At 36.8% G+C, this 9,149-nt stretch overlaps 1 pseudogene; it reads right to left on the bottom strand.

The window, feature by feature from the left end:
- Positions 1-5,647: 5,647 nt before the first annotated feature.
- LOC109390688 (eukaryotic translation initiation factor 3 subunit H pseudogene) overlaps positions 5,648-9,149 on the bottom strand; it is a 67,249-nt pseudogene continuing 63,747 nt past the window's right edge.

The following is a 9,149-nucleotide window of genomic DNA, read 5'->3' as shown; positions in this document are numbered from 1 at the left end:
AGGGAGGGAGGGAGAGAACAGGAGGAGGAGAGATGAAACCCTCTTTTTGTGTGAGCCATGGACTTTTTGTGAACCAGTACTTTTACTTTTCCCTTAAACCTGTTTGAACTAAGTTCTTAAAGGGTCATGGCTAATATACTTTTCCTATTGTCATGAGATCCTGAGCAGCTTTCACACTAAAAATCTTGCCTATTCCTTCCATTTTTTTCTTACTAGGACAAGCACTCACATTGGTCCCGTACTCATGAAAGGCCAATTGGATAGCTCTTGGGCTTTGGGTCCCAAGGAATTTCCTTTCCTTTCCTGGTGATTGTATTGGTTTGGTGATTGTACACTAGTGGGGATACTTATCAAGGCTTTTAGAGCCTACCAATCTTAGGATGCGGAGCTAAAGTAATGTCTCCATCAGCGTATTCCTAAGCCTCTAAGATATCTTAGAAGGAGGGCAGCTTGCATCCCCTCCCTTCCTTCTTCCCTCCCTCCCTCTCTTCCTCCTATTCTTTCTCCCTCATTCCTTTCCTTCTGTCTATAAGCATTTCTGAGTACCAATTCTGTCCTAGGTCATTAAATAGCAAAGCAGGGCTCTGATAAATTAATTTCAGGAGTTTAAATGTCCACTGGTGAAAGAAAAGACTCAAAAATAGGCACCAAATTTTCAGATTGAAGTTTTTCCATGTTGGAAGCTCTTCACAATTTCAGTTTTTTAAAAACTACATTCTCTCTTTTGACCCTCACAATAACCCATAGATAATGGAATCTATGAATCAAAATGGTTAACAGCCACTGAATACTTTGAATTAGGCCAGCAGTTCTGAAAGTGTAGTTCTGGGACCCAGGAGTTCTCTAAGAGACTTACATGGGTTCCATGAGGTTTGAGTGATCTTCATAATAATACTGAGACATTATTTATCTTTTTTTAACTCTTATTCTTTTACTAGTGTACAGTAGATTTTTCCAGAAGCACCATGACATGTGCTTTTTAAAACGTATCGAATACAGAAACAGGAGAATCCAGTTGTCTTCTATTAAGCCAGATATTAAATAAATTTGCAAAAATGTAAAACAATGATATTATTCTGATTAAATGTTTTGTTTTAGAAAATGTAGTTATTAGGGCCGGCCGAGTGGCTCAGTTGGTTAAGAGCTGGCTCAAGAGTGCGAGCTCTGAGCAACAGCAGTTCGATTCCCGGCCCGAGGTGAGCAGTCACTGAGCTGCCAACAGGTGGCAGGATGGCTCAGCTAAAAAAAAAAAAAAAGAAAAGAAAATGAAGTTTTTTTCATTAAAAATGAGTTATTCATGTGTACATATAATGGATTTATTTTTAAATGAATTAATAAATATTTTTAAATTTTCTCCATTTTAAATTCCAGTACTACTGTAAATGTCTATCGATAAAACTCCGATAAACAAGTACTTTTGGGGTAGTCTCTGCTATCACTCTTGTTTTAAAGATAAAGAAAAAAAGGTTGGGAGAGAGCTTAGGAAACTCCAAGTTCCTGCAAATTGTGGATTGGGAGCTCAAGGCTCTCTGCTTCCAGAATTTGAGATTTGACTTCTATTTTATAGTTGAAATGGAAGTATCCCTAGTCATGGTGGAAACTGCTAAGACCCAGAGAGGTTATGTGATTTGCCTAAGCTCACACAGTCAGTGACTGAGCTGGGGCTCTAACAGGTTCTTCCCACTAGAGCTGGCCACTAAACCCCCTGCTGTCCTGTCTGTGGTGTGCTGGGAAACTGGCTCTGGAAGGAGAAAAGCCTTTATTTGTGGTATTTGCGAATTTCTGCAGTGTAAATACTCCCACCAGAGCTGATTTCAAGCCACACGACATCAGTTGGGAAGCATGAGCACAACTGACTTCTATGAACTGGTGAAAGCTGGCTCTAGGATAGCACTTTCTCCACCCCATCTCCCATATAATTTTGCTCTCTGTCTTTGAAATTGTTTCTAAGTCACCTCAAGGCAACCATGATATGGTAGACAATTCCATGATCTTGGGCTCAAAAGACCTGGGTTAAACTCCCAGCTCTGCTACTTAACCAACAGAAGTAAACTCGGGCAAGTAATTTCATCTCTCAGACTCAGTTTCTGCTTGTGACACAGGGACATTAATATCTGCCCTGCCTATTGTTCACTGTGTATGTGTGTGTGTACACAGGAAATTCATTCATTTATATGAAATCACTTTGTGAAACGTAAAATGCTGCACAAATGTGAAACATGGTGACTGGATAGGTTCCTTGTTAGATGCGCCCAGCTCAAATGCCGCCTCTGAGACACCTTCTCCAGGGTCTTTATCCCTGCTAGAACTGATTATTTTCTTCTTTTACCCCCATAATACTTTGTTCAAACTTCTACGTTACCACTTGTATTTCATCTCCTAATTGCTCGTAAGTCTCTTTCTCACCGAAGCAGTAGAATGTGATAGTTAAATTCTCAGAATCTAGAGCAGTGCTGTCCAATAAAAATATAGTGTTAGCCACATATGTCATTTTGAATGCTCTAGTAGCCACATTTAAAAAAACAAAAACAGGTAAACTTAATTCAATAATTTATTTTAACCCAATATATCTAAAATGTTATCATTTCTACCTGTAATCAATATTTTAAATTATAATGCAGCATTTTACATTTTTTTTCATATTGATTATTTAAAATCTGGGGTATATTTTACATTTTCAACATACCTCAATTCAGACTAACCACATTTCAAGTGCTTGTAGCAACATGTGGCTAGTGGCTACTATATTGGGCAGCGTAGCTAGAATGTCAGTTCTTTCTGGGTTTAAATTACAGCTTTGCCACTTACTAGCTGGGCAATTTACTTGGCCTCTCTGTTCCTAAACTAAAGAAGTTTCCATCTTCTTTAATTTTATTCAACAATGTTTGGTAGTGAGGTAAACAGATTTTTAATATTTTAGTAAATTCATCCCCAAGAAATTCTTGTTTTTATTCTATTATACATGGTATTATTAATTATTATTATTATTATTTAAGATTTTTTTATTGTGGAATTGGGGAATCAGGGAAGGGGAACAGTGTTGGGGAATTGGGGAAGGGGAACAACCAAGTTATTGTCCTTCAATCTTAGTTGTGGAGGACGCAGCTAGCTCAGCTCCAAGTTCAGTCACCATTCAGCTGCCCATCAGCAGCTCAGGGTTGCTCAGCTCAAGATGCCGTGTTCAGTCTTAGTTGTGGGTGGGAGTAGCCCACCATCCCATGCAGGAGTCGAACCTATAACCTTGTTGTTAGGAGCACATGCTCTCACCAGCTGAGCCATCCTGCCAACTGTTGGCAGCTCAGTGGCAGTTCAGCTCGGATGCAGCTCTCTGGCCCATGTGGAAATTGAACCGGCGACCTGCTGCTCAGAGCTCGCGCTCTTAACCAACTGAGCTACGCGGCTGGCCCCTGGCATTATTATTTTTAATTTAAATTTTCAATTGTTTGTTGCTAGTATATAGAAAGACAATAGTTCTATAATGACATTATATTCTGCAACCTTGCTAACCTCACATTATTCTAGTAGCTTTTATATAGATTTCTATATTTACTATGTATATTATCATGTCATCTGTGAATAAAGGCAGTTGTACTTTTTCCTTTCAATTAGCTTGCTTTTATTTAGTCTTCTTGCATTATTGCACTGTCTAGGCCCTCCATAAAATGTTGAATAGAAATGTGAGAGTGAACATCCTCACTTTCTTCCTGATATGGGGAAAACATTCAATTTCCCACCAGTAGGTTTGATACTTGCTGTAGGTTTTTCATAGATGCTCTGTATGCAGTTGAGGACATTCCCTTCTATTTATAGTTTTCTGAGAGGTTTTTTTTTTTAAAAATCATGAATGGATATCAAACTGTATCAAATACTTTGACTACATCTATGAGATTATCATATGATTTTCCTCTATTATTAATATGGTGAATTATATTGGTTGATATTTGAATATTAAATCAACTCTCTTTGTCATGATGTATTACTCTTTTTATATTGCTGGATTCAGTTTGCTGAAGGAATTGGTTTGCAGTTTTCTTGTTTTGTTCTGGTGTTGAAATCAAAGTAATCATTATCATAAGATGATTAAGGATGTGGTCCACTCTCTTCTATTTTATGGAAGAGTCTGCGTTGAGTTAGTATTATTTCTTTCTTAAATGTTTGGTGGAATTCACCAGTGAAGCCATCTGGGCCTGGAGTTTTCCTTGTGGAAAGGTTATCTAAAACTTAAATTTCTTTAATAGATATCATGCTATTCAGATTATCTATATAAGGGGCCTTTGGTAGTTTGTGTCTTTAAAGAAAATGTCATTTCATCTAAATTGATGAATTTGTTGCTATAAAGTTGGTTATAATAGTTCCTTATTATTATTTTAATCTTCTCTCATGGTTAGAAGTTTACCAATTTTATTGATATTTTCAAAAAAACATCTTTTGGTTTCATTGATCTTATTTTCCTGTTTTCTGCTCTGATCTTGTTATTCCCTTCCTCCAGCTTCCATTAGGTTTAATTTCTTTTCTTCATATTATTTTTTATTGAAGGAAGAAGCTTAGATTATTGAATTGAGACTCTTCTTTTTTTAATATAGGCATTTAATGCTATCATTTTCCTTTTAAAGATTGCTTTAGCTTCATCTGTAACTTTTGATATGTTCTATTTTTATTTTCATTCAATTGAAAATATTTTTTAAATTTCCCTTATCATTTCTTCTTTGATCCATGTGCTATTTAGAAGTCTGTTGTTTAATTTTCAATTACTTGGGGATTTCCAAATTTTAAAAAACTGATTTCTAATTCAAATCCGTTGTTGTCAGAAGCCACACTTTGTATGATCTTAATCCTATTACATTTACTGAGCCTTTTTAATGGCATAATATGTGGTTTATTCTGGTGAATGTTTTAAGTACACTTGAAAAAAAGTATTCTATTTTTAGATAGACTGTTCCATTATTGTTAATTAGGTCAATGTGGTGGAGAGTGTAGTTCAAGTCTTATATATGCTTCTTGTGGCTTTCTGTTTACTTTTTCTATCATTTACTAAGAGACAAATGTTGACGTCTCTAAAATTGTGGCTTTGTCTATTTCTTCTTTTACTACTATTAGTCTTTGGCTTCACGTATTTTGAGTTTCTATTTTACTTGCATGTATATTTAGGGTTGTAATGCTTTCTTGATTAATTAATCCCTTAATCTATGAAACATCCATCTTTATCCCTTGCTTATTGCTTGTTTTGAAGTCTGTGTAATCTAATGTTAAAATAGCCACTTCAGCTTTATTTTGATCAGGGCTTGTGTAGTATCTCTTTCCATACTTTTTTTTTAAGCTTCTTGTATTTTTATATTTAAAGTGGGTTTCTTGTCGACAACATATGATTGAGTTTGCATTTTTATCTAGTTTGACAAACACAGTGTTTTAATTGGAGGTTTAGACCATTTACATTTACATGGTTGGGCAGAGAGCTACCTTGCTATTTTGTTGTTTTTGTTTTTGTTTTGTCCCATATGTTTGTTATTTCCTTTCTTCTCTTTTTTTTAAATTTATATTTTATTATTGGCTGGAAAGACTTTTCAATATGCAAATATATTTCTTCCAAGAGTTGCCCCAAAGTAATCTCAAGAGTCCATGTAATTCCTTTCCCAGAAATGTCTTTTTCTTAGTGGTATTCTTGAAGAGCCTGGGCCATGAAGAGTTTGCCTAAGTTTTGGGGCAGTGAACTCCTTGATGTTCAGGCAGTAAGTATTAATCTGGCCTGCAATGAGCAGAGACTCCATCCTGGCCCGGGTCTGGTGTAGCTTGAAGAGTTTGGACAGATCCTCCTCAGGAAGTGGGGGTTCTCCTTGGCTCTGGCGCTGCATGTTCCCCTGCTGGCGACTCTGCTGATACTGGTGTTTCTGCTGCTGCTGTTCCTCATGTTCCTCATGTATGTGTTGTATTTCACTATATCTTGGCTCATTTCATCCACTCTGTCCATCAGCAACTGTAGGTTCTTTCCCAAATGATTGCTGCTAGCAAGACTGAGGAATTCATGTTTATCTACTACGGCTGACTTCTGGAGCTCCCAATTAGGACGTTGATCAGATGTGAACTTTTCATTACAATCGGCACTTCTTCAAACGTGCTCAAACGTGATATTTCCCTTTTTTAATGCTTCAGGAGAAAAATCCTTCTCTTTACAAACTTCTATCAGTTTAGGAGTCAGTCTGTATGCCTTCAGTGAGAGAGACACTTGCGCAATTTTTATGGGCTCATAAATGAGAAGACAGATTCTTCCATGGCATGCTGGTAACTGAACTGAGAATCCAGGCCTGCCTGGCTGACGAACGAGCAGTAGTATGTGGACTGGTACCAGCCCATGTGGAGATGGTCGATGTTTACATGGCGAAGGCTTCTCATCATTTCCATCTGATCCTGGACTTCGTCAGTCAGCATCGTCCTCTGTGCGCTGTGGGAAAGGGAAGCAGTTGGTAATTTCAAGCCGATCTTCTACAACCAGGCCCAAAAGCACTGCTTGAACCACCTCAGTTCCTTGTCCTTCTTCTTGATAATGTTTGATTATCTTTAATACCACCAAGCCATCTATCTGCACTCGCTTCATGGCCGAATCCCCGGACGCCCTTTGCCTTTGCCCTTCCCTGCCGTGCCGGCAGTGGAGGTGGAAGAGGTGGTGGCAGAGCTGGTGCCCTCCTTTCTTCACTTTTATTGTCGACTTTTTGAATATTTTTATGATTTCATTTTATCTTCACTATTATCTTACTGGCTATACAGTTTTTCTTTCTTTCCTTATTTTTTCTTTTGTAGTTGCTCTAGGTTTTAAAATACATGGTTTTAATTTTTCAGTCTACTGTCAAATAATGTCATGCTACTTCACATGTAAAAACCTTATAACAATATACTCCTATATTTCTCCTCTTGTCTTTTGTACTGTTGTTATAATACATTTTACTTCTACATATGCTCTGAATTGTGCAGTGCACTATTATTATTTTTGCTTAAAACATTATCTTTAAATATAATTTTAAATAATTATCTTTAAAGAGATTTCAAAATGAGAACAAATGTCCTATATTTACCTAAATATACACTTCCATTACTCTTCATAACTTTGTGTAGATCCAAATCTCCATCTGGAAACATTTTCCTTCTTCTTGATGAACTTCCTTTAATGTTTCTCATAGTGCAGGTCTGCTGCTAATGAATTCTCTCAATTTTTTTTTTTTGGTCTGAGAAAATATTTATTTGGACTTAAATTTTAATGATATTTTCACTGGGTGTAGAATTCTAGATTATCAAGTTTTTTTTTCTTTTAGTCCTTTAATATTTTTGTTCTATTGTCTTTTGATTACCATGGTTCTTATGAAAAGTCTCTTATAATTCTAAGTTTTGTTCCTATGTACAGATTGCATATTTTCTCTCTGGCTGCTTTGAAGGTTTTATCACTGGTGTCAGTAATTTCATTCTCATGTGCTGTGCTTTGTGTGTGTGAGTGTGTGGTGTGTGTGTTTATTCTGGTTGGATTTCATTGAGTTCCTTGGATCTGTGAGTATATTTTCATGACATTTGGGAAAAATTTTGCATTATTCTACAAATATTTTTTGTACCTCCTCCTCTTCATTTTGGAACTCTAATTTTACATATGTTAAATTGCTTGATATTGACCCACAGATCACTGAGTTTTATCAGTCTGTTTTTCCTCTCTCTGCCTAATTTTGGATAAATTTTATTGCTATATTTCAATTCCTGATTGTTTCTTCTGCAGTATCTAATCTTTTATTTCCATCCAGTACATTTTCATTTTTGATACTTTGTTTTTAATGTCTAGAAGTTTCTTTTGGGTCTTTTTATAAAGCACATCTATGCTAATTAATCATCTCTGTCCTTCCTGAATCTATTTTTATTGAAAGATTTTTGTCCTGACTATGCTTTATATTTTTTGCATGCCAGGTAATTTTTGATCAAATGCCAGCCAGTCATTGTGAGTTTTAAGTTGTTGAGTGCTGAAAGACATTTGAAAGAGCGTTGAACAAAATTAAGTTATTTGAATCAGTTTGATCATTCTGAGTCTTGATGTTAAGCTTTTTTTTGGCTGGTTCAGAGCAGGCTTTAGTCTAGGGCTATTTTAGTTCCACTACTAAGGTGTGTCCCCTTCAGAGAACTCTACTTGATGCCCTGTGCATAACAAGGTTTCTACATTTTACTAGGTGGAAAAGGAAACTATTCCTAACTCTGTGCGAGCCCCAGTAATTGTTTTGCCCTTACTGCTTTTCAGTAGTTCTTTCCCTGACCTCATAGATAGATCAGTACTCAGCTGGACTCTAGGAACTCCTATGCAGATCTCTAGTAATCTAGCCTGCAAAGTCTAGATATCCAATTCTTCTAAAACTCCAGTTTGTTGTCTTAGTCAGTGACCACTGCCGGACTTTATTTAGATTATTTCTCTTTATGCTGTGGCCTACAAGCTACCTCTAGGCAGTAAGCCTGGGTTATCACAGGGTGCCCCTCGTTTGTTTTTCCGTTTCTCAGGGACCATAGTCCTTCGCTCTCTGAAACAGTTTTTCTGTTTTGTTTTGTTTTTTGTTTTTTTAGCTGAGCCATCCTGCCACCTGTTGGAAGTTCAGCGGCAGCTCAGCTTGGGCCGGCACTCGAACCACTGTTGCTCAGAGCTCTCACTCTTAAGCAAGCTCTTAACCAACTGAGCCACTCAGCTGACCCTCCCTGAAACAGTGTTTAAATGCATTTTGCATGGATATATAGTTGTTTAGAGTGGGAAGGCACTTCCCACAGCAGTTAATTTTTCATGGGCAAAACAAAAGTCTTTCTATGAATTAAATTTATTGTGAAAGAGTTTTAGTGAGTAGAATATTCCCTTTTCTAGAAAGTTAACTGAAAGATTTTGGTTTTTTTCCATTTTGAAATGTCACAAAGTTATTTTAAGATTAAGACAAACTGAACGTCTCTAATTTTCGACATTCTTGGACTAACAGGAATATCAGTACTTTATTTTTTTTATAGGGTCTCATTTTTTTACAATATAAGTCACTTTTTAAAAATCAGGCTTTTTTGGGCCAGCCGAGTGGCGCGATGGTTAAGAACTGGCTTGGGACGCCAGAGGGCCCCGGTTCGGATCCCACATATGAGGGCCAGTGACACTGCCCTCT

This window comes from Hipposideros armiger, unplaced genomic scaffold (genome assembly GCF_001890085.2).
Source record: "Hipposideros armiger isolate ML-2016 unplaced genomic scaffold, ASM189008v1 scaffold_276, whole genome shotgun sequence".
In the NCBI taxonomy this organism is placed as follows: domain Eukaryota; kingdom Metazoa; phylum Chordata; class Mammalia; order Chiroptera; family Hipposideridae; genus Hipposideros; species Hipposideros armiger.
The sequence above is the reverse complement of the archived record's forward strand: the minus strand, read 5'-3'. Positions and strand labels throughout refer to the sequence as shown.